This window comes from Patagioenas fasciata, chromosome 3, assembly GCF_037038585.1.
Source record: "Patagioenas fasciata isolate bPatFas1 chromosome 3, bPatFas1.hap1, whole genome shotgun sequence".
Classification (NCBI taxonomy): domain Eukaryota; kingdom Metazoa; phylum Chordata; class Aves; order Columbiformes; family Columbidae; genus Patagioenas; species Patagioenas fasciata.
In genome coordinates this window covers 82033882-82059639 of record NC_092522.1, presented here as the reverse complement: position 1 = coordinate 82059639, position 25758 = coordinate 82033882, and the positions used below count along the sequence as shown (strand labels likewise).

At 36.1% G+C, this 25758-nt stretch overlaps 1 protein-coding gene across 1 annotated transcript in view; it reads left to right on the top strand.

The window, feature by feature from the left end:
• The first annotated feature begins 2870 nt into the window (after window positions 1-2870).
• GRIK2 (glutamate ionotropic receptor kainate type subunit 2) overlaps window positions 2871-25758 on the top strand; it is a 431302-nt gene continuing 408414 nt past the window's right edge. Inside the window, exons 1-2 of the mRNA XM_071806698.1 lie at window positions 2871-2917; window positions 3604-3683. The gene's annotated coding sequence lies outside the window, so the exon portion shown is untranslated. The remainder of the gene's footprint in view (window positions 2918-3603; window positions 3684-25758) is intronic.

Sequence of the window (25758 nt, the reverse complement as noted above, 5' to 3'; positions counted from 1 at the left end):
TTATTTGGTTTTGTTCCCTGCCTAAACTGACGATGAGCAATGCAGAAAGATGAATACAGCTTTTGCATAAGCTAATCGAGAAGTCAGTCTTTGAGTCTCTCATTTAAATTGCATGAAAAGTGGAGTGAGAAAGCACTGGAGGAAGAGGAGGCAGAAAACTTCAGCTGAAAATGAACCAAATTTATAAGCAAGATAAATTAAATACTGTGGTTGTATTCCCAAATAGAAAATAGTGGAATAGCTCAGTGATTCTATTTGTATAATCCTGGGTTTTGTACTACATATATCCCTACATCTAAGTGGGCGAAAAGTTGAGATTGTTATTGTGTGAACTGAAAAAGGACGAACTCTTCTTTCTCCTTATGGTACAGAGAATTATGTAGAAAACGGTTGTACTACCTGCTGCTGCTGTTCAAAAACTGACTTGAATGTGTGAGCTGTGAGAAAATTTTTACTTGATCTAGAATTTTCCTCTCAAAGATTGTTTTGACTCTTAAAAAAAAGAAAATGAACCTCTTCACATCCCCAAAAAATCCTTATGAGTAGGAATATGTTGTTACTGCAATAGATCAAGAGTAGGTCTGAATATATAGCCAGAGGCATTTGTTTCCTCCTCCATTTAGACTATATAAGAATACAGCTATTGTAGGTGCTGTCTATAGTACCTACAAAGCCCTCCAGGGCCATCAGTCCCCACCCCAGTAATGCCACATCAAGACTGGTCTGCAGCCCCTCACAGCCCTGCCCAGCCCATCCCCACTGCAGGTCATTCAGGATGAGTCTGGTGTAAAGTGAGAGCAGACAGCTGTCCAGGATGGAAGAGAAAACACTGCTGCATCTTGTTTGGAACAGGCTGCCTCACATACATTACAAATATGGAAGATGGATAGAAAAGTGCAGTAAACTGTTAGTAATATTAACATAGCACAGCAATTGCATTCATGCTCCACAGTCTTAGTTATTGAAAAATTAGTTACTATCAAGCAAACTATTCCGTGAAGAAAAAATACACTGTTTTTCCCTCCTGTATAGATCTGTCTTTATCATTGCTTGATGCAGGTGATTATAACAGAAATGATTCAATCAGTTATCTTAGTTACCCCTTCTCTCTCTCTCTCTCTCTCTGTTGTTTTTTTTTTTTTTTTACACATTAACTTTAAACTAAAGTTTTAATCAGTGGCCATTTCACCAATATGACAATAGGTTGAAAATGTAGAAGTCCTTTATCAAGCCCCGCTGTCCTGTCTTGTACAGCTTTTACAAAGATATTACTACTTCTACTGGCATGATTCTTTCTGATGTGGATGGATAAGATCACTAAGTGGGTGGCAGCTTGCTTTGGTATCCAGTCAGAGTTTAGGGGCTTTGGATTGCTTGTTATTGCTTGTTCCAGAGTTATAGAACTGTAGCAGCTCTGCCAGTGTCAGCTAGCCAGTGGAGTCCTGAAGCACCAAGCAGAACAATTCTTCTGTCTGTTGCAATCAGTTTAGGATTTTTTTTTTTCATACAAGATTGTAAAAACTATTTTATTAAGGCTATTTAGCACTTGTGTCACTGCATAGAAACTCTGATTGTCTAGGAGTAATCATTCAGTGATAAGAATATTTTAAAGGACAATTTCTGTTGAATATAAGTATCCTAAATCTTTTAGAACTGAAATTTTTTAAGCTGAATTATAACCAAATTGTGCTTTTAAAACATAAGTTGTTGTTGGAATATGTGTTACCGTGATAAACACTGACAGTCAGTTGAATGTTTCATCAAAATAATTTCTTTGATTATTTTAGTAATATTTATATCCTTTGACAGAAAACAGATCAAAATTACGATCAATATTTTCTCTGTTGTCAAAAGGTACAGTTTAAATTTTAAACTAGGCACGTTCAATTTTATTATGTCGTAGCCTGTCCTAACCAAACCAAAACAAAAATATTAAGATTGTGTAAAATGTTAAATAAAAATCTCTTTCTTTGTACAAGTGTCACACTGTGTCACAATTGTAGCACTGCAATTAAATTCTTATTACACTTGCATATTTTTAGTCTTGTACTGGTTACTATTAATTATATCTTATTTTATGCACAGATTTGAATGGTTGTTTATACCTTTATGCTAGTAATCCCTTGATTTGAGTTGAAATCTGTCCTTCATTGTCATTAATGAACAATCATTAGATAATCTGTGCTTAATGGACAGACTCAAATTTCTGCTAATAGGGTTCAGTTTCACACAGTGCTCAGTCTGTGCTCTAGCAGAATTATGGGTAAGCATTGCATTGGATCTAAAAGTAAATTTGTAAGAATGGTCACTCAGTGGAGGTTCACATATACTGTTAAGGTTGTAAAACGGCTTACGTAACTAAATGTGTGTAACAGGACAGAAAATGGAACTCCCTTGTAGAATCTTCAGTCATTTATATGTCAGATGGCATAAAAGGAGGTAATACTTCCTAATAGCTAGAACAGACTTTGAGGATTGAACCTCCTGAGTGGGGAGGGGAAATTCATTTTGTGCTACAGTTGCTGTGTGACTGTGCTACAGTTGTGATGAGAATGAGTCACTTCAGTGGTAGTAGGGCTCGATGTGAGGAGTTAAAGGACAAGAGTTATGCTCAAGGTGATTCAACAGAGAGAGTCAGGGGGCTTCTGGAGAGAAAAAATGCCTCTGCTATTCTCCATTTCATTTTTTAGCTTTTTAAAATAAATTTCATTTCCGACAAATGTATCACATTGGCCCAACCTCTTTGTTCTACTTCGTGCTCCTTTGCCCTCATTGTTAACTGAACAACAGCTCTGCACAATTGCATTCACTGGGATTTGTTCATGCTTTGCCAGACCTTGTTAATGAGTAGAAGTATGCAAAGAATAACTAGAAGCGTTAGCCAGAAAGTACATGGATGGCAGAACTGGAGCCAAAGGTAAATTCAATTATTTATTTCTAATTCAGGTAATATTTAGTTTACTCATTTCAGTTCAATGATGAACAAAGAATTCAACAAAGGAAATTTTGGAGCAAATGGATTTAAGGCTGTAAAACTAATATTTAAAAATGAGGCTATAAGGACAAATAAATAGACATGCACTATAGATATTCCTTCCTCTAATTTTCTTTAAGCATGTTGTGAAATGTTTTCTAACCAGAGACTGGTTAGAAAACGAAGACTGGAAGCGGTGCCTTTCCACTGAAAACCAGTATATTTTTAAATTCAGGATTAGTTAAGCAAATTAATAAACTTCTGTCAGAATTACAACTGCAAAAAGAATGCATGGAGAAAACTTTTGCCTCTTACAATTGTGACTAAATCTTTCAGATCCCTAGATATCTATTTTTATGGGATAAGAGAGGCACCTCCTGAAAAAAGCCTCATAGTTCACATATTTCAGCGTGAAGCTTGAGGATGAGCAGAATGAAGTTGGGGGGTGAGAGAGAGGAAGGCTATGTTTATAACATGACACCAAGGGCCATGTTATTCATTGCCCTATCTGAGCTAGTTTGACCATCAGGCTATAAAATATTTGAAGCTATAAGTATTGTGTCTGTGCTATGTCTAAATTAGGACGGGTTAAGAGCAAAGGGAAATGGTTTCTATTTTTATTTTTCTAGAAAAGAAGTTCCTAGATGGAACTATGTGAACTAGTACTACATGAGCTGGTGGCAGTACATGAACTTTTCCAAAATGTGGGGTGAGTGTCTTCACACAGTCAATTACCGATCCAAGTAACTGTCTGAGTGCAGCTCGGGTGGGGTCCTTTGTACAGGTGATTGCAGCTGATCTGTCGGTAACTACCAGGGATGGTAAGAGAGAGGGTACTTCCTAAGGTTGCAAGGGATGGGGACTGGCATTTTACTCTGTGAGTTTGGTGACAGAAAGGTGAAGGTGTAAAATTGAGGTACTAGTTTGGCAAGCAGGAGGGAATGAAAGGACAGTATGCTTGAACCTGACATGAGACCAGGCAGCAAGCTGTTGAGGTATTGCCAATAGTGGCAACTATTTGTTTTCACTGAAGGAGAGAATGTGTCGTTGTCACAGGGTATTTGTGACTTCTCTGAGGATCATGAATACCATACTTCCATTTTCACCTTTTAACAAAACATTTGTCATTTATGGTTGAAAAATATATTTTTAAATTATTTTGGTTTACTTGACTTTTTTCTACTTTCAGTAATTCACCATTTAAATGCAAAATTCAGCTCGCAGGATACTGATTTTTTGTGATTCACTTATGATCTATGACAACCATCTCAAATATAACAATTATGAGATTGTTACATTGGCATCCTTCTTGTAATAAACACTTGTCTACCAAATTTCAATTGCTTTATGAGTGGTGCTTCAAAATACTAAAGTTGTTTACAGTGGAATGTTGCACAAGCATCATTTTAGCCTAAGCAGAATGAAGTAAAAGCAAATTTCTTATCAAATGGATATATTAGTTTTTCTAATTCCACCTTATCCTCAGAAGACAATAGATAAAATTAAGTGTTTCATGAGCAACTTCTCTTTTCCCATTCATTTACGAATAATGAGTTTCCAATGACATTGAAACATGAGCCATAGAACTGTAAAGAGCTATTTCCAGAACCCAACCAGAAGTGTAGCTGGTTCTAAAAAAAACAAGATCCGTTCTAAACAGCTTTTAGCTTATTCTCTTGATGCTTACTCAATTATCTGCAGGTACTTCTGCATGAAAAACATCAGATATACTTCTGGACAGAAAATTTTCTGTCAAATATATTATTTAACTGAAGCTTATTTTTTACAAAAAGAAAACTACATTATCAATTTTCATTAAGCTTGTCGATTCTGTAGAAATTCTTAAGAAATGTATCTCTTTGCCTTGGAACAGATGTCAGAAAGTGAGCATTTCTTTAGGAGAATATGCAATAAGTGGAACTTATGGCAAATGGTTTGTATGTTGCAACTGTAATATATTTCCTGGGATACACACAGCCCTAGACTCCTGTAATATACTTCCTCTCTGAATGGAAGAGTGAGGAACGAAATAAATTATTCAAAGTTGGGATGATGAAAGAAGAAAAAGTGGAGGAGTGCTGAAATTCTGGAGCAATATTTCCAAATTTAAATATTTCTGTTTGTAATTTCAATACAATCAGGGAAAAAAAAAATGAAATTTTGCATATTCCAGTCTGTCATACAAATAAAGAAGAAAATAAGCCACAATCTATGAAGCAGAAGACCAAACTCTACTTTGTAAGTATTTCTCTAGGGAACAGCTAGTGATGTATAACACATGTGATGGCTTATTAGGGAAAATCTCTTCCTGAGATCTGGCAGGTGGAAAGCTGAAGAGCTATGCATTGTTTGCAATGATAGAAAATATCAAGAACAGTTAAAATCAGGGTTAAATATTACATTTAATACCAACATACAATTTTCAATTGTTTTCCAAAAAGACTAAAAATGATAGTTACTGCGCAGATGACAGATTTCACAATACAACCTCTGAAAATATAACTGTATAAAGTATCTAATATAGGTTTTACTTTAATTATTATTAATTATAATTAACTTTTATCAGGTAAATATAAATAATTATTAAAGATGTTCTTTTTCTATGATAACCTGTAAATTAAAATAATGAATAGCATTGTTACTTTTGTCACCATTACAGCCTGTATCTTTTTTTACAATGAATCATGGGAGAGAACATATTAAAAGTCATGAAGAGTTTCATCTAGAATTGGATTGACCATGTGAGTTCACCTAGATCTTTATGCTTAAATAATAGAATGAATTTGGCCGTTGTTACCTTGCCCATTACATTAAATCTACAAGAGTTTCACTTACTAATTTTAATCAGTCCTCCACCTGTCACATCGTTTCTCTTTACCTTCTTTTGATTGTCAGTCAAAATTAATCAAACCTCTTCCACTGATAATGCTTCCGTTTCCCTAAAGAATGAGGGAAAGTGCCTGAACACTACTTAAAGTTTATGAGATATACAAATGAAGCAGGAAGAAGACAACATGCAAAGTCTGATGTTTAGGAATTAAAAATAATACATCTATTATTCTTGTAGTGAAAGGTAGCATTGCTCTGCATGGACATAACTGAGAAACAAAATCAGCAAATAGCTGTGTTTGAGTTAATGTTAACAACCTAGTGATTTTTGCAAGTATATAGCAAGCTTCAAAAGGAGTTTTGCCTCATTAAATATGACTGACCGAGTATTTTCTGTTTGTTTGTTTTCCTTTATTTTTCCTTTTGGATTAATAGAAAATTAATTACACCCATAAAAAGTTAAAAAAAAAGTTTAAATGCTATGGTTTTGTGTTTAAATTTTGTGTTTTAGTCCTCTTCTTGAAATTATTTCTGTTTGTATGAGGGTAGTAGAATTGACAAAAGATCTAACGCTCTCAAGCTGTGAAATTTTCAGGAATCTTAAGGATTATTCAGTGCTTCCCTACTTTAGAACAACTTTGACAATGAAGCGATCCAAGAAAGCATACCAGAATGGTGTGATGTTTCTTTTGAGTTGATACCTATAATCTGAGCACCATGCGCACTTTATACCCATGAGGATTCCCAAATATTCAGAGAAAAAATGTATTGTCAAGCTTATGAATGCGCACACATGCTTTCACTGAGTGAGAGAACAAACCAAGTAGCAGTAGGGGGCAAGGAAACTATGATTATTTTTAAAAATCTCTTGCAATGGATTTTAGAAAGTACTAAAGTTGGTTACCAGTAATAAATAGTCTCATATTATTTGCTTGCAAGAGCATGATGCCATACATCAGCTTAATGGGAACAGAGGAGAGATCTTGTTTGGTAAGATTATAACTCCCAAACTCTAGTTATCTTTTTTCCAGATCTTCATGCCAACCATCTGTTAAAGCATCTCTGAAGAACTAGCCATCTGTTAAGTACTAAATCTTCTCTGATGCTGTGCTTGTGTATATTTTTCTCAAGAATATTAAAGTTTTCTGTTTCAACAGGTATTGTATCAACCAAGGTGAATAAGTGCATTATTCCTACCACGAAAATTCTTGCAGTATCCATACCGCAGATGGCTAACTTCTAATACCATAACCACTATTCACAAACAAATGTCCCATCAGAACATCAGTGCTTTATCCATTATCTAATTCAAAACATAAACTCTATGTCTATTATCTTGTGACTACAGAACTCAATATTAATAAATGAATAATGCCCTTTTTCTGCACTCTTCTCACATTAACAGTGTTAGATCTAATTTAATAGTGTTTAGTTCTCTTGTACCTGTTGTGCATAGAAAACTTGGAAACTATAAAATAAAGTTGACTTGTACGTCAGACTGGAAAAAAAAAGTCCTGTGCATTAAAAAAAGACTGCCACATAATCTCGTTTGTGCCATTGGCAAATATGCTGTATTGTCTGCATAGCTGGATGACTGCAGAATTATTTGTTGTTGATTTAGAAGTCATAGATTTTTATGGTAACTTCAAATATAATTTTCATTTCTCATTACCAAGAAAAATAATCATAATTACTGTGTGCTTTATAAAATTACAAAAAAAAATAGTTTAGTCAGATTAGTATTTTATTTCTTTTTAGCATAATAACACTATACTGTAAAATAAGTGAATTTCTAAAACTGTGAGTATTCAGCAAAGTAGAGTAAATGTGACAACCAGGGTTAATTTCAGCCAAGTAAGCTTTTGACATGATAAAAAAATACTATAGAAAGTGAAAATCTTCAACAAATTCATTTTGGAAATAATAATGAGCGTTTTAGAGCACTAGTTTCATTCAAAGGAAAAAATAATTTCATGACAGGTAGCATATTCTCATATAACATAAAGCAAGCATAATTTAAAAAAAAAATATCTAGTGCTCAGATTTCAGAGAAACAAACAGTCCAAACCTTGCAAGTCTTCTGTAAGGTCCTGATACGTAAAAGTGTTTAAGTACCCTCTTAATGCTAAGCATGTGTTAAAGGCTTGGCTTTTCTGTACTGGATTGTCTAATTCATACTACTTGCATCTTAATATGGCTTTTGAATAATGCCAGTGTTTATATAGATTTATTTGACATACTGGTCAGAATGAAGCTTCATCAACAGGTTCTTTTTCAGAATCAAGAGGCAGAACCCGATCGTGGGCTTGGAGGAATCCCTGTTGCCTACACAGTGAACCAAAGCCAGACTGAGTGTCCTGATTTAGGCACATAAACTGCATGTTCAGAATTCAGTGTTGTGCTGTGATTTGACAATTTTTTTGTCACCAGGACGTTTGTATTAAACTCCTGTTGTTGAATTATTTCAGTGAATGTTAAACTACTGTCAGGTATTTTCTCAGTTTGAGGACCAGGGCTGCTGCGTGTGCACGGTGTTCAGGCTACTGATCAGTCATATGAGATATCATCTCCCTCACTTAGTGTCGATTTTTAAGAAGTCCTTGCAGAGGGATAGAGTGGAGTTCTCACCCTTTCTGCTTTTGGAAGAAAGTAGGTTTTATTTTATGGAATTTAAAGTGACTGTCTTCTTACCCCACACCTACCTCACTGGTTGTTCTGCTGCCTTCCCCTGTCACAACCTTTTAAAATTTTTCAAGTGTTCTGATAGCTGTTCGCGTGGTTACTGCAAGTGTAGCATATGGGTATCTAATTTATGACTGTCCAGAAACTTCAGCTAATGGATATATCACTTCCCATTTAGTGACACTTCTCTCATTTATATTTGTAACTTTGCTTTGAAGCACCACCCTGTACAAACCTTAACTCTGTATACTTCTGGTTATGACTGAATTAGCATCTTATTCTTTACTTACAAAAGTAATATGAATTTTGGCATTGATTGCAAACCTCTGGCAGTTCACAGGTACAATTCTGATGGTCAAGGTAATCTGAGACATAATAAGTGAGTGATTTAAGTAGTGAGATTATAAGCAAGACATTCTCAGGAATGTTTAACTTGAATTTGATTGCTGTGTTCATGAAAACCACTTACATTTCATTCAGGAAGAATTCATGTCACATTAAGTTCTTAGCCTTCAGTCTGGGTAACTGAAAGATGAGTTCACTGAGGTTCACTACTGCTTCTATGGACACCTATTTTAGATTTTTTTTTTTTTTTTTACAAGTAGTCTGATATGCCTACTGTAGGCATCCTACATTTATAGGATCTTTTATTAGATCAAATTATAGGCTATAGTATTTATTTCTCTAAGTCATTTTTACTATTAGAAGGAGAAGCAATAGCCTAATAGAAGATACTACATTTACCTGCGCATCTTTCCTCATATTGCTCACATCATCAAAAGTATGACAATACTGTTATTATTTCTGCTTTAGATCATGTGTGAATATTCTGCATATTCTGCTGCTTGTAGAGAAGCAAAAGATCACATGATTAATGAAATGCAACAATACAAAATGTTATAGTCTATTCCTATAGATTTAGTAGTGATCAGTATATTTGCTGTTTTTAGTGAAATTGTTTAGCCTTTGTTCCAATGTACAGCATAAGAAAATCTGGTCCCAATAAGAGTAATTGTGAATATGAGAGGTCTAACTTCTTTAAATGTAGAAAGGCTTAGCAATCTTGAAAATGACAATGAACAAAAGTAAAGAAAGACAAAGATAAAATAAGAACAGGAGATACTTACGTATATAGTAAAACACTTAGCCTCTTTTTGTAGTTACTTGTATTTTTCCAACCAAAGTCCTCCTAGGCTTTTCCCTCAACTTGGAAATTACTTCACTTTCAAAACAGATCACTGATATTTCACTTAACCTATTGTTTCTGCTGTCTCCAATATTGGCTTTTAAGCTGAACCATTCCACTCTTGATGAGAAATATGTATATTTCACACTAATATATTGTAGAGAAATTGAAATATAGATTTTTTTCAGAGAGGCGTTATGACAATGCATGCTGAAATGATTACTAAGCACATGTTGTGCAAGTTTAAGTATGGGTGGTGCCTCTGACCTCCTATAGCAAACCCAGCCTGAGTGTTTAATGAACTACTATTTTTGGAGTATCTTAGAAGAATCAGGTAAATGACTCATTAGTTCCCCACAGTCCAGTGCTAGCTAATTACATATTTTGTAGTGCCATGTATTAGATCCCTACAGTGAACATGTGCGTACTGAATCTGCTTGATGAAAGTAGAAGTCCACCCTCTCACTTGGTCGTTGCACACTTTTGCTCTACTCATTGCCAGGGCAAGTGGATGTAGTTTACATACCACATACCTGTACACAGTGTGAGTATACCCACAGGTTGTCTGGCTATTTGGGAAAGTGTTCAGTGTAACTGTTCAGACACTTTCAGAGATCAGAGTCAGTTCCTTTATTACCAAATCTGTGAGTGCAGAGATCTGGTAATGTGTAAGAGGGGGTTTCTTGGCTAAAAATACCCACCATTTTACTGAATTATTGTAAAAGAGAAAATATTTTACCACCTTTGTAAATGATAACCTTGATTAATTAACCCATTGCCTGCTACTTAGTGTCCAATAGAGGAGAGAATGAAGGGACAAGAAGAACTTTCAATGCCATGAGACTAAGATGCCATCTTTTCACATTGGCCAAGCTCCTTCCATTTTAAGTGTTACCCCAAGTTTACACCAGTTGAAGAAAGAAAAAAGTAATCCTGAAGTGTACTAGATGTCAAAGCAGCTGGAAACCAAGCTGCACTATAACTCTCTGCTGATAGAAAGGGCACATGTGGGTCCAATGTCATTGTCAGTTTGCTTCAGGTTTGTAGTTGCTTTATTTCCAAGGAGTGCGAAGAATTTAGAGAAGTGATGACTACATCACCAAAGCTGTAAACATTGCATATTTCAATAGAACAATTGGATACCACAATGATGTTGATGTAGGAAGAAGACAAGAGAATCTGCATGGGGACCGTGGGGCATGGACTATGTCATACATTACTATTAATAGGTCTTGGTAATGGGATGAGAGGAGGATAGCTTTCCTCCTTGCTGCTAAATCTTTTTTGGACATGCAATCAACATCCATGTTTATGTGTTACTCTAGTGTAGACCCTTGATCCAGCCAGTGGCTTCCCCACTTCCAGTCCTCAGAATGCTCTCCAGGACCCTCTGTACTTCTCAACAATTATCTACCTCTTATTCTTTGTTGAACTGTCATTCCTATTTCTGTTCAGTTTGTATCTTTAGTCTCCAAACAAGACTTGAGCCTGATTTCCACAGTGTTGTTTCCCTGGCTCAGAGCTGATGCTTATCTCTTTCCATAGTAGCAGGTGTTCTTAGAAAAAATTGCTACAGGCTTCCTTTAAAAATAAGTGGACAACCTCATCCCAATAAAAACCCTAACATGATGGTGCATTACAAGAAAAAATATCAATTTTTAAGTTAAGAGTACAAAGAAGGAACAGAGACTTCCTAAATAATAGCATGACTGTGCAGCTTATAGACTACAGTAATGGCGTGTTATATAGAAGTGGAGGTGAAATTGGTGAGTAGTTCATGATTGTAATAGCTGGCTCCAATATGTTGGAAGGAGATGATTTTGTACTGTCAGTCAACCTAGTTTAAACTGTTTCTAGAGAACACACATGGTTTTGTTAGGACCAGTAATGACTCCTGATTTGTTTTTCATTATTTAGGCTGAGTGAAGTCTTCTTTGCCCTTTATTATAGTATATTTCTACTGCAGTTCTAGCATTTTTTCTTTTTAACTAGTCACATGATTAGAAGTTTATAAAGGATGGTGAAAGATTGAAAATATTTGATTTCTTTAAAGCTGGAGAAGAGACAATTAAGAGAAGAAATAATAGTTTTCAAAGTCATAGAAGGCTGGTTCAATAAGCAATGCAAAATCTATTCACTATGCCCAGAACTAGAAATAATGGGCTCAACCTGCAGCAAGGCAGAAATTTCTGTCAGTTTACCAGTGAAACCAAATGCTGGAATTGGCTGTCTGAAAGACCTGAGTAGTCTCCATCACTTTTTTTAAAGTGATCAGATTTTAAAGAAAAGGTCTTTTGTACATGAACACAATTGGATGAACTTCTGAGACCTTTTTCAGTTTTATGTTTCCTATGATTTTATGCTATCAAATGGTAAGACCAAACCCTGTATGCCATGATGCAATAGAAAAAACAGAGATATAACTGTAGAGACTATGGGAAGCTAAGCCTCTGACATTTATGGCTGTCACTGTGTTGAAAAATTAGTTTCTTTACAAAGAAACAGCAAAAGCTGAACCCATGTGCGCCAAATTGACAAGACATTGACATTTTTCTGAATGTATTGTTATTTCTGAAGCCTAATTTTGCCACAAGCCTAATCTAATTGAGGGTTTGTTATTCTGCAGACCACTAAATATGAAAATACTTATCTCAATGCAAACTTGTATTTTGCTTTAACCTTTTGACAGATTTCCACGTCACTGGCCTCAGGAAAAAAAACCTTTATATGTAATGACTTATATTATACAACTTGGATATTTTCCTATTTACAAATTAGTTGTCAAAAAAATCCTATCCCAACCCCTCTGCTCGATTATGACTTATTGTTTTATGACCAGCTAACATGAGCGCTATTCCAGGTCTGAAATCGCACACGGCATCTGTTACTTCCAGATTTGCTGTTTGTATCAACTAAGTCTTCAGGAACAGGCAAGGCCATCTGTGTTATTTGTCTATGTTAGTGTCAGAAAAAGCAACTCTATTCTTAATCTTCAAGCCTGCTTCTATTCAGATACACCTGACATTTCATCCATGTCGCTTCAAATTCTTGTTTACTGATGAATTCCTCATCCTGGTGGCAACACTTGTTCTTCTCCAGCTATCCTTGAGTAGCCCTTTGTGATCATGATGATTGGTAAGTCTCTTGGATCAATGCTGTGAGATATTTTGTACAGATATTGTAATACATATTTTAATGACGGATATGTCTGATGACAGATGCATAGTAATAATATGTTTTGAAGCCGTATTTTGAGATCATTATCCTTCTGATCTTTGAAGGTCTGATTATAAAGGACTCTTATTTCCATGATAAATAGGTGCTAAATTATTCCTATGTTCCTTTACCTATGTTATCTATTCTGTGTAATTCAGGATGAATGAACAAGAGATTTACTAGTTATTACTGAAGATCTTGCTCATAGAAATACAGGCAAGTAGCACAAAAGTGGGGATAATTTTCTAGAGAAAAGAGCAGCAGACAATGGGGAGTAAGTGAACACAGGTACTTCTATTTGGGATTCTGAAGCTGAAGGTTAATCATAGGGTTAATGGTTGGGAGGGGAGTATGATGGTTGAGATGTCAGATGCTGTCTTAGAGTAATCACTCTTGAAGCATGCAACTTCTGGCTAGTGTAGGGGGTGAATTTAGCTGTGCCTGACCTGACCTGTCTTAGATTTTGCTGGATGGAGTTCCACATCCTGTGTGCAGGGTGGAGAATGTTGCATACCTACCAAAAAAAAAAGAGAAATATATTGATTCTGTAATAAAAATGTTGTGTTTTACTGAAATAAGTTATGGGAGCTAATGCATCTCCAAAAAAATAAAGACCCACAATTTCAGGATATCAAATAAATAAATCACATAATGTTGCATCACAAATTTTACTTGCCTAAGTACAAAAGAAACATCCCCAAGACATACAGATGTCTCCAAAACAACATAGTTGTTTTTATCTTCTTTATTATTTATTTATTTTGGAGCTTGAAGAGTGTGTCCCTCAGGTGATAATAACTAACTTTGTGCATACTCTGCATTACGTTACTTGAATTTTTTTTCACTGCAGGAGACCATACTAATATGAGGTTGCCTCTCATCAGACTGTTGATATGCTTAAGCTTTCCTAAGGCTGGGCTGGTAAAATTACTCCCCATTTCGTGCTACTGTAACTTCTTAGACAGTAGGTGAATTGACCATTTATTGTTATTTTTTGTATTTCTGCCTTGTATTAAATATATATGCCATAAATATACTTCACTTTTCATCAGCACTCACCGAACTTCCTTAATAGCTTTATGTAACAGACTTTATCAAAAGCTGTTATCAGGACCTTCTTCAATCAGTTAATGGAACACTTTGAAAATGAAAATTGCAGTATACTTGTTCAGTAGTATGGTTCTATTAAAAAGTCTTTTTATTAACCATTTTGCTAATGGTTTAATTTTAAATGTTTATTTTATTACAAGTTTTAAGAACAATATTATCTACATACAAAATATTCAGGCCTATAACCTGTACCAATGGAGAAATCAAAATAAGGAATTAATCTTAAAAATCGAATTAATAATAATTTTAAAGCTGAAAATTCTTCAATTTTATTTCATTAATTCCTTTGTGTGCCTTATTTTCTTCCCTTCTTTCTTAGACTCTTGAACCTTCACTTGGCTGCACAATAGCTCTTTGCTGTCAATTGAGTTAATAGCTTTCCCCTCTCTCTCTGTATATATATACGCCAACTAAACACAACTGGCTATTTCTACTTTGTCCTTAAAACAGCATCTGATTTTTAATCTACTATTCAAACCTATTCTTTTCCTAATATTTTGGTTTCTGACTCAAAAGAAGTAGTACAAGCTAACTTGTTTGAATGTTTCTATCCAGGCATTTCTTTGCTTAGAGAAGAGATACTATCACTTTGTGTCTTATCTAAAATTAAATTGGCTCCCTGTGAAATGTATTCCTCCTAATTAGCCTGAATCTTTGATGAGATCATGGATAGAGTATTATATGTATATGTAGAAATGCATATTGGGCCTTACGATCTGCACAATTGCAATATAATATAATTTAGCATGGCGTGCTTCTACATTTTGGGGGTTTCTTAAATGATTCCTTGGTTTATCATGCAGATTAGATAAGGACATAATTTTAGAAATTATTAATAGTTTTAAGTAGTGTAACAACCGTGAATGATTATATTTGTATAATCACCTTGTGGCTTTTCTGCACATAAGATTATTCAGATTATTGTATTTCAAAACTAATTTCTGTTAATTTGTGGGGGGTGTCATGGGACATTTATTTCAGCTGGGCAAAATTAAACTGCAGAAAAATCAAAATTCTTGCGGAACTTAGCAATAAGTAGATAGGTAAATAAGTAAATAAGAGTGAATGAGTATTTCAGACCAGGCAATTTCTTCCTTAGACCTACAGAGAGAAAGAGAGACAAGGTGACATCACATTTTCTCTTCCTGCTGCTGCCCTGCTAGCTGAAGTTGCACGACTCCAGAGCATTAGTGCCAGAGCCTACTGACTCCTCTGGTCTCCCAGTTCAAGTGCTTGTGGAATCACTTTAATCCAAGTAAACAAGATTAGCATGGATATATATATGTATATATATATAATTTTTTTTAAGCAGTTCTGCTTTGTTCTGACTAAAAAGGCCTGGGCAATACTCATATGGCAGATCAGAGAGAAAAGAGTTGCCTCTGGGGCTGGAGACAGTAATTTTTCAGCCAGTGTAGCTGCAGCTGGAAGAAGATTGTGACTATGCTAATGATATGACTGTAAAGACATAGCTTTGGGTTAACTTATTGCATAAATGCATTCATGTGTACAGATTAAAGTCCTTGTTAAACCTGTTCATAGTTAGGCCTTAGGCTGTGACTAGGACTTGCAGTGTCAAAAATTTACAGTGGGGCATCCTAATTGGAACTGCAGCGGTCATAGGGAATTAGTTTGATACAAGTCTCCTCACAGATTTTTTTTTTGGCCAATGTCCCTCAGCTCTGCTGAGCAGAGATTTACTGAAGAAGGGTAGGAAGAACATAAAGCTACAAATAGGAAGGGCCCTCTAGTAATGCTGGTTACTGCAGCAAGTCCTCCTGTGTTAAGTTGTGTGGCTACAGCCACATAGCTGTTCAGCCCTCTTTATTCAAAGCAGGAAAATATTTGCTTTAATTTGTTATTACAATGGTGGCTTATAGATGTTGCAATAATTTAAATATTTCTGGATAAGTGGAATATTATTGCTCATTTAGAGGACAAAACTCTTTCATTAACTTGTCGTTTGGTATTTGTAAAGTGCTTTAGTGTTTTTGGTCATTAATTTACTCTATAGAAAGCCATGATGCTTTCTATTATATTGTAAAGGCCAGATCTAAAAGGATTATATGTTGTGAAGTGATAACACCCACCAAGATAAAACTGTCACTTGGAAAAATCTCACTTAGATGCCATATAAAGACAATCCATACTTTATAGGAAGTTTTTACTGTCTTTATGCTCTTCAGATGAACAGAACTACTTCTGATGAATTTTTCGAGCTGCACTGGTTTCAAGTGGCTTGTTCGCTATGTCATGATGAGGTCCAGCCAGGATGTTAAATTTCAGTGTTTCACTTCAGTCCCCTGGGAAGCCTCAGCCTAGAGGGTATTCTCAGACAAACTGACACAACTAAGCTGTAAGACAGTAGAGTTTCAGTTGCTACTCTCCTGAAAAGCAGAGAGAGAGAGAGGAGTCTGTAGGTGTGTTTTCTAAAATATCTTGTGGCAGAATATTTTCTGAGGAAGGTAGGAGACCCAAGTTCAGACTTCCTTTTCTGCCAGAGTCAATTCAAAGTCCCATCTCCAATGAACGTGCTCTAATTAATTAGCAGGATTTTAAGTAGAGACGGTACGGATAGAAAGCCTGGATGCTTAAACTGCAGGATCAAAAGTGAGGTTGCAATGCTGAGCAATAGAAAACCAGTCTGCTCATCTCTTGTATCACGGGAGAAAAAGCTGATAACAGGAAGTCTACCATTCTAGCAAATAGGTGCCAAATAAAATCTCTTGACTAGAAGTAAATGTTAGATTATTCAGAACAGAAATTAGGCACAATGCACAGTGAGAAGAATCAACCTCTGGAATAAAATTATGTAAGGACAGACCATGAGGTCTGTAAATCAAAATCTGTGTGTTTCCAAATGAGCAGTTGTTGTCCAGGCAATTTAGGGAGTTCTTTTAAGAAAAAACTCATACAGCATGCAGTATGTTATGTGATATTTTGGAGGATGGTCTTCATAGGTGTGAACTCATGAAAAATCAAACTTTCCTTAAAAGCTCATATGAGCTCAATGCAGAGTACAGTCAGCAGAAGTGAGGACTTAAATACTTAAGAAGCTGAGTCAAAATACTGGCCTATTGAATGTCTTTGTTATAGAATTTAATGACTATGATATAAATGTGGCTTTCATGTATTTTGATTAGTTGACTTGGACTCAGTTACTGCTTTAATTAAATATTTGACAAGAAAAATCTTAGTGTTGCTTATGGAGTCACATAGGTTGTCATACCCTTACTTTACAGAACATTTATATAGACTGCTTTCTATCCTCCCCAATTCTGCAGGCATTGTGAAAAACTGAATTTTTGCCATCAAAGCCTCAATAGTGGTAGATTGGATCCTATATTGAATTTACTTGAGTAGTATTGATCTTTCACTTTCTATTTCATTAGCTAGAACTCCTTATTCATGGAGGCTCTGAATTTAATGATAAACCTAATATAGTACTCACTGAATTCTTATTATTTTGTGAGCAAAAATCTTTTTTGTTATTTTTAAAATACCCCAAAGCAAGGGAGAGAGAGAAAGAGAAATAATAATCACAACAGCAGATCTTGGTGACATAAAAGCAGAGTTTTTCACTGCATAATCATCCATTTGTCATCTGCATTGCCACTGGAGATTCATGTTAATTATGCACATTCATCTGAACCAGCCACAGGGGAAGTTCTCTAAACAGCTTAAGGCAGTCTGGCTACTGAAGACACTCCTTTTATTCCTATCTGCACGTTGTGTTGCTCGGTTAACTTACTGCTACTTGAACAGCTAAGAGATTAATACCTGAAAAATGAAATGTTAAACTAAATATAGTAAAAAGGCATATATACATTAAAAATGCCAAAATGTAAAGGTGCTTTAAATTTGCAGGGTCTGACATAAAAATAATCTGTAGTTTCAAATAAATACAAGCATTCATATAGAAATAAACATTAAGAGAGATTTAAAGTTGTACTGTCAAATGACCAAAACCTAGCAAGTGCCAGATTTTTAATTCTCAATTTCTCTCCGCTGAGACAAGCAAACCGAGATATAATTTTTGATTATGTTGTTACTTGTTGTATTTTCTTTCATAAAAGTCTGTGCTTATTCAGTGCTTAGTATGAGCATTATTTTATATATGGGCAAAACTATACCTTCATTCTGGTTGCAATGAATGTACTGCTTTTCCTGAAATCTTATTTATAAACTCCAACATAATCAATATATCCATGATATGGAAAATGTCATCCTCACACCTAGCAAAGCTGTAGCCAAATGGATGCAAGATCTTATGAAGGAAAGGAATGGGCAATATTTAGAATTAGATAAAGGTTAGATGGCCATGTGAGTACTTAGAGACTTGTGGTAAAAAATGAATGCAATTTATGCAACCTTCAGTTATTCCTGTTCTTTTGTGTGTGTTTGTGCAGCATATGTTAGTCTGGGAGTAAGATCTAAATAAATCCTAAGGGATAACATCTGAATTAGCAGTAATCATCTTACTGCAATAAATAGAACATTTTTTTTTCCTGCAAGAAAGAGTATGAAATCCACATTTGTCTTGTTATGAAATATAGTATTCAAAAGAGTCATATCAGATAAGACAAATTAGTTCAAATTTGTTCATAAGACAAAATCCACCAGTGACCAAACTACTGTAGAAAATTACTTACAAAAAAAACCCACTAAAGTTTGAATATTTTTGTCTTATCATTCAGGGAAATGTCAATACAATATTGATTGTACTTAATGAAGTAGTTAAAAATACACTGTCTAAAGAAAAATATATCTTAAACTATTTTTTCATATGCCTGACAAGTTGTCTTTGATCTTAATGATAAAACTGTCCTCACATTAGAGCTGATATTTTGCCTTGTACATCAAGGACGTCACCCACAAAAAAAGCACCTTTTCTAGCTCATGAAAGAGTTATGAAAAATAAGTGTTGCTGACACCTTACTGACTCGGAGAGTGCTCCAGAAGAGAAGCCCCTTCGACAGGCAAACCAGTCTCCTGGAGACAGGGCAGGTACCTGCCTGCTCTGACGCTGCCTGCAGATGTTTGCCTGTCCCAAGCTTTGCACTGCAGAACTGAACGCTCTGCTCTTTTTTGAATGCATTATCTACGTGAGGGTGCCAGACCACTGACTCCCATGCCAGTAAAAAGCAGATGACATCTTCACAAGATAGAGCCACAATCTTACAGCCAAGCCCAAGGATAAATGCAATCAGTTTATGGATGACTAATAGTTTGGCAAAAAGAAAACTTGGGCAGAGAGTGTGCTCTGGGCAAAGTCAAATGTCTTTTCAGATATTATAGCTTCTCTGTAGATATTTTGTCTGAAAGATAACACCTCTGTTGTTCCATTTAGTCTGTAATTCTCCTTAATTGCTTTCACTAGGTGTCGTGGTGTAACCCCAGCCAGCAGCTAAGCACCCCACAGCTGCTCACGCACTCCCCCATGGCATGGACAGAATCAGAAAGGTGAAAGTGAGAAAACGTGTGGGCTGAGATAAAGACAGTTTAATAAAGAAAGCATGAGCTGCATGTCTAAGCAAAATAAGGAGTTTATTCACTACTTCCCATCAGCAAGCGGGTGTTCAGCCTTCCCTAGGAAAGCAGGGACTTCATCACGCTTAACAGTTACTTGGAAAGACAAATGACATAACTCTGAACATCTCCCTTTGCTCCTTCTTCCCCAGATGTTATTGCAGAGCGTGACATCATATGGTATGAAGTATTCCTTTTATCAGTTGAGGTCAGCTGTTCTGGCTGTGTCTGCTCCCAATCTCTTGTGCACCCCTGGCCTACTCACGGTCTGAGGAGCAGAAAAAGCCTTAAAACTGTGTAAGCACTGCTCAGAAATAGCTAATACATCCCTGTGTTATCAACACTGTTTTCATCACAAATCCAAAACATAGCAGCATAGAAGCTATGATAAAGAAATTTAACTCTATCCAAGCCAAAAAAGAGTACACTGGGTAATGTTTTCTGTCATGCTAGGCCACCCAGTGACATCTGTATAACTCTGTACAGCTCCATACATTCATGCAGAGAGGGCAAAAAGTTAGATGTGACTTCAGTGTTTCATAACAGCTCTATGAGATGCCACAGGTACATGATAAATGATGCCTCATACATCAACAACGTTCAAACCAATTTAGGACTCTGCATCGCCTCTTTTAATGAACGTGGTAAACAATCTGAAGTTTTAGATGCCACATCCAAAACATCTAAAATATTTCTGAGGGCTTTTCAGTGAAGTCCATGGCAGGGAATTTTGCTCTTCAGATATAATACTATAATATCTATACAGCATCTATAAAGATAATAATTGAGAGCAGTAGAATTTTCCCAGTGATATGGCATGAGACCATGAAATTAGGCCACAAAAATCACATGTGTTTCAAATTTCAATTAAAAATATGTTTATTCTTGATTTTTCTTAAACATACAGGTGGGTGGGGGGCCAGGCCGCAGGAGTGGCCTTTGTGGAATCATGCATGGGGCTGTCCTGAGTCAGATGCAGCTGCTGCCATCTGTTTTCCAGCTGTCTCCAATGGTCCCACTGCAGGACACAGCTGAGCCTGTCAGCCAAGATGGTGGCATCTCTGGGAAAATGTATTTAAGAAAGAGCAGGGGAAAAAAAAAAAAAGCACAGGGAGAGAGATGAGAAGAGTGAGAAACAGCAAAGGGAACAGTAAGGCAGGAGGAAGAGGAGAGGAAAGGGAGCAGAAGGAAAGAACGTGGAGAGGAACCACAACAGTTTTGCACCACCTCTTGCCTTACTGATGGGGGCTGAGTGTAACCTGCAGCAACAAATAAGGGGAGGAGAGGATTTCGGGGTGGAGTTGAACTTGAGAAAGGGAGAGGAAAGGTATTTTCCCTAAGTGTGCAAATGTTTGTTTCTTTTCCTGTTTTTTGTTTCCCAGTGCGTGGAACAGTGACTAAATATATGCATATATATCTTAATTTGCAGCAAACTAAATTAATTTTCCCCAAATCCAATCTCCTTTGCCCACAACAGGAAGGGGTAAGCAATCTCCTTGCCTTTATTTTGACCTATGAGTTTTCTCATTCCTATTCTTCCTATTCCATACTGTGTCCCACTAAGGCAGGAGAGGGAGTGAGCGGTTGTGTGGGAGTTTATCTGCCACCTGGGGTCAACCCATCACACTAAGCCTAACATGAAGTAGTGCCAAAAAAAAAAAAAAAAAATTGCATTAAGGTGCAGAAGAAAAGTGTGGACAAAATACAGACATTGCTGTGAAGCCTTAGTGGGTGAATAAACTCTGAAAAACCCCTGCTTGTTGGCAGACACAAACCTGAGTGCCAGATGTCTGTGTAGTTGTGGACTCCATCTGTAGCACATGCTTTCATGCCATATGCTAGTTTATATCAAATGGTGGGGTGATTACATAATAAATTTATGGAAAAACATCTCTGTTCCCATCTCTCACCACTCTTCTTTGTTCCTCCACCTCTCTTTCTCACTATCGAAAAATAAATTCTAGAGGCAACTATCTTTCTACAGACCGTATTTCCCCTTTCCCCTCCAAAAAGAAGGTCACTGAACTGTTGGCTTCTGAGGAGTTAATGTCTGGATATTAGACACTAATTAGTCTGATAATTCTACCAATCACTGTTCTGCAAGTGCATTGAGCTTGCTTTTAGGGGACTAGAATTAATGTTATAATTACACTTTCACACATTTTAATTTTGTAGGACTACATAATTTTGCGAAACTATATTTAACCTTATGACATAAATATGCTAAATAGAGAAGTTTTGAGCCCACACTCTTTTTAGGGAGATAAAGTAGTGACAAAAAAATCAGCAGGATCAATTGCTCTGGTTTTTTTGTTTGTTTGTTTGTTTCATTGGTTTGTATTTGTTTTTTATTTGCAAGACCGTGGAAACACTGACAGTGCAAAATTCCATCATTTGTACAACTTAAATTGTATATTTCTTATTTTCTTATGACAGTCCCCACAACCTGGCCATCTTCATTATAGAGACAAATTACCTATTAAAAAAAAGTTGATAAATTGTAGTTAGTTTGAATGCAGACTGTGGCTCCTCTCATCATCAAGTTTCACCCAGCTTTATACCTTCTTTGTGATCCCTTAATTATGAGTGGGACTCCTTGGATCATAACATAACTGGATAAACCATCACTGGTTTGGCTTTGTCCCTAAGATAGCATTCTGATATGCTTGAGATATTAAAATGACCACTTAGGCCTGAGATTTAACTCTCCTTCCTTCAGCATGGTTTTGCACGTGTCCCCGTATTCATGGCTGAGGTGAGCGTGCATTGACATTCATGCATGAGGTCCTCTATTCCTCATTCTGTATCTTACTGTCCCATGGTAATGGCAATCGTGTGCTGGTTTTGACTGGGATATACTTAATTTTTTCTGTATTAGCTTGTATGTGACTATGCTTTGGATTTCTGCTCAAAACAGTGTTGATAATGCAGAGCGGTTTTTGTTATTGCTGCGCAGCCTTTACAGAGATTGAAGGCCTTTTCTACTTCTCACCTTACTGTACCAGCGAGCAGGTTTGGTGGTACTCGTGGAGTTGGGAGGGGATACAGCTAGGACAGCTGACCCCAACTGACCAAAGGGATATTCCAAGCCTTATGACATCATGCTCAGCAATAAAAGAAAAAAAAAAAAGAGAAAAAAAAGAAGAACAAAAATAAAGACAAAAAGAAGGAAGGGGAGACATTCAAAGTGATACTCTTTTGTCTTTCCAGGTAATTATAACATATAATCGAGCCCTACTTTCCTGGAGATGGCTGAACACCTGCCTGCTGATGGAAAGTAGTGAACAAATCCCTTGTTTTGCTTTGCTTGCACGTGTGGCTTTTACTTTAGCTATTAAACTGTCTTTATCTCAACCCACAAGTTTTCTCACTTCTACCCTTCCAATTCTCCCCCTTGTCCCACCGGAGGTGAGTGGGCGAACAGCTGTGGGGTGCTTAGCTGCTGGCCAGGGTGAAACAATGACAACCTGTCATCTTAATATCTGTTGACTGAAAAAGTGGAGACTTAATATGGAAAAAATAACAATATCCATAAGCTAGTATTTAAAATTTTATCTGTTTTGTAGAACAAGATCCTCCAGAACTTCTTTCATGTCACTATAGAGTGATAAGTGAACTGATGTGCCAATACCACTCCCAGATGTCAATATGTAATAAACCAGATGATACAATTGAGGAGATTTCTAGTTTTCTTTTCTGAACTTAGAATCAAGACAATAGAGATAATTACTCTTCAGAGACAAGGAGAATACTATTAAAATGCTCCCCCAATGCAAATGTTCTCAGGAAACAGATCTAAAAAAAAGGAAAAGGTAGTAGAGTTGTAGCTTCTCAGCTTCAGGTACCTTCCGTGTTCACTATGGTCCTCATCCAGCATAGGTAGTGCTGTGGGCAAATGTTTTAAGATATGTGTCTTGACTCTGCTGGGCAGTATCTACAGTGTTAGGTTTTGTATGGAAATTATGTTGCCATTTCACAGAGTTTTCACTTAATTTAAATCAACTATTGTTCTCTATTTATTGCAAAATATCCAGCTCGATTTTTGTCTCTCATATGGCTTTTGGAAACATTTTCCCTGAACCATGATAAACTGATATATCTGATGTAGAAAATGCCAATTTATCTTTGATATAAGTAGTTTTATGTCTTCAACAGACTGAAAGACACAGATATAGACATAGCTGAAAAATATATTTTTATACACCTGTGTGAAACTTTAATTTCCTCAACATAGCTCTTAAAAGTTTTAGAAGAATCTTGTCTCCTTCATTAACTTGAACTTTCTCCTTTTCCACATAACTATATCGCTTTTACTGCAAATACTGAAGTGTTTGTATTTCAATTTCTATTTATGTGGGACTGGCAGCTGAAAGACTATCCCTGACTTTAATGTGAATTGATTAGATCCTGCTGGCACTTATGCAAGTGAAATTCAATTGCTTGAATGTGTGCAGAAAATGATCATAAACATGATGCAAGTGTAGCAGAAAGGAGTTAATTTTTTGATCTGAATCAATGTTTGTGGAAATAAACATGCCACACTTGCTGCAGCTTGGAGACGATGAGGGAGGTAGAGGTTACTTAGTAAACCAGTCAGGAGAAAATTTTAAAGACAGTTTAGTAAGAGAGAACACCACTTGAATATTTGAGCAAACTCATTATCATTTGATAGCTATTGTAATTTGCTAGGTATTACGGACTATGTTGAAAGGTGGTGCGTTGTCCACTTTCTTCATTTACTCTTATTTGGCTTATTGGATCAGACTCAAAACTTGTATCTATACTGGCATGGAATTGTATTGGAGTTTGTTGCCTGGCCACAGGAGAATGATAACTTTTGGACTGCATGGGTACTTTGAGCTCAGTTATCCTAATTTGCTCTGCTGCCAAGGGAACTAATAAGAGCAGTTAATTCCTTATTTGATATATACCATGTTACATGGTGTGCTTTTCTGACTAAGATTGTCCCTCTGCAGCAGTTTCAGACACTTCTAGAATGAGTGAAAGAGAATTCAACTTGTCATATTTTTAAACAAAATATATGTTCTTTTCAACAATTTAGCACTTCAATGTAAATAACAGGGTAGCATGGCATGACTCACGATCCTCAGGATTCATTACTTAAATCCATTTGTGTATTTTTACAATGCAGTGTAATTTCTGAAATTCTTATAGCTTTTTTAGCTTTATGCTTACCAAAATAAAAAAAAAAAAGATGCTTATATAATTCCAATTAAAGTGAGAGACCACATAAAAAGAAAGAAAGGTTAAAACTTAGCAGTCTCAAAAGACCAGATCTTGCAGTCCTTCCCATAATCCTCAGGGTCATTTTCTCCAAGTAAGATTTAAGAAAAGAGCTGCTTAACTTTCATCTGAGCCATTATCAGTATAAATAGTCAAATTAAATGGCTTGGTTTTGCATCTCTCTTTTTTCCGTGCAAATATCTTGACAATATATATTTTTTTACTATTATTTGTTTTCATTGCAGGAAACATTGCTAGTCTACAACTGTGTTCCTTACACATACAAAGCACTTGCCAATTGCAACAGGAATGAGAGCCACCCTTTGTTAGCAGTACTGGAAGGCCATAGTGGTGCCTGATCAGTGATTTTTCCATAGTTTTGAAGTCTGATATGCAGTACAGTAGTAGCAGAGTTTTTATACCTGGGGAAGTATGAAAAGCAAGTGGAACATGTGAGGGATACATCCCAGGAGCTAACATTTATTCCTCATTTACTGAGGTTGTGACCCTGGCCCTAGAAAAATCAAAGGAGCTCTGCTTCTGACTTTAATGAGGCCAATAGTTTCTCTTCTGTGGTGTGAATATTTACAATACCATGTTACCTCTCTCTTACTTTTGCCAAGAGTGGGAATTCTGTTATGTATTGCTGCAATGGGGGATCAAACTTGATGTTCCTTCCCATAGGTATTACTTATGTTCTTTCTTGCTGATATTTTTATTATCCAAAAAGGTGCTATTTTATGTGGAAATTATGAAATAAAAAGAACATGGAAAAAATGAAATACTGCATGCTTAGGTTTACTGTGCCTGGCATTCCTTTGACAGGAAGTGAGTGGCTCTCTATCGCTAGTCCAAGAACTATACCATTATTAGTGTGATGTCTTTAAGAATACAGAAATTAATTTATTTTCTGACCTGGTGAGTGGGTTATGGCTTGAACACATGAATCCTTGACTTTTTAACACAGCCAGCTCTACAAGTAACCTCT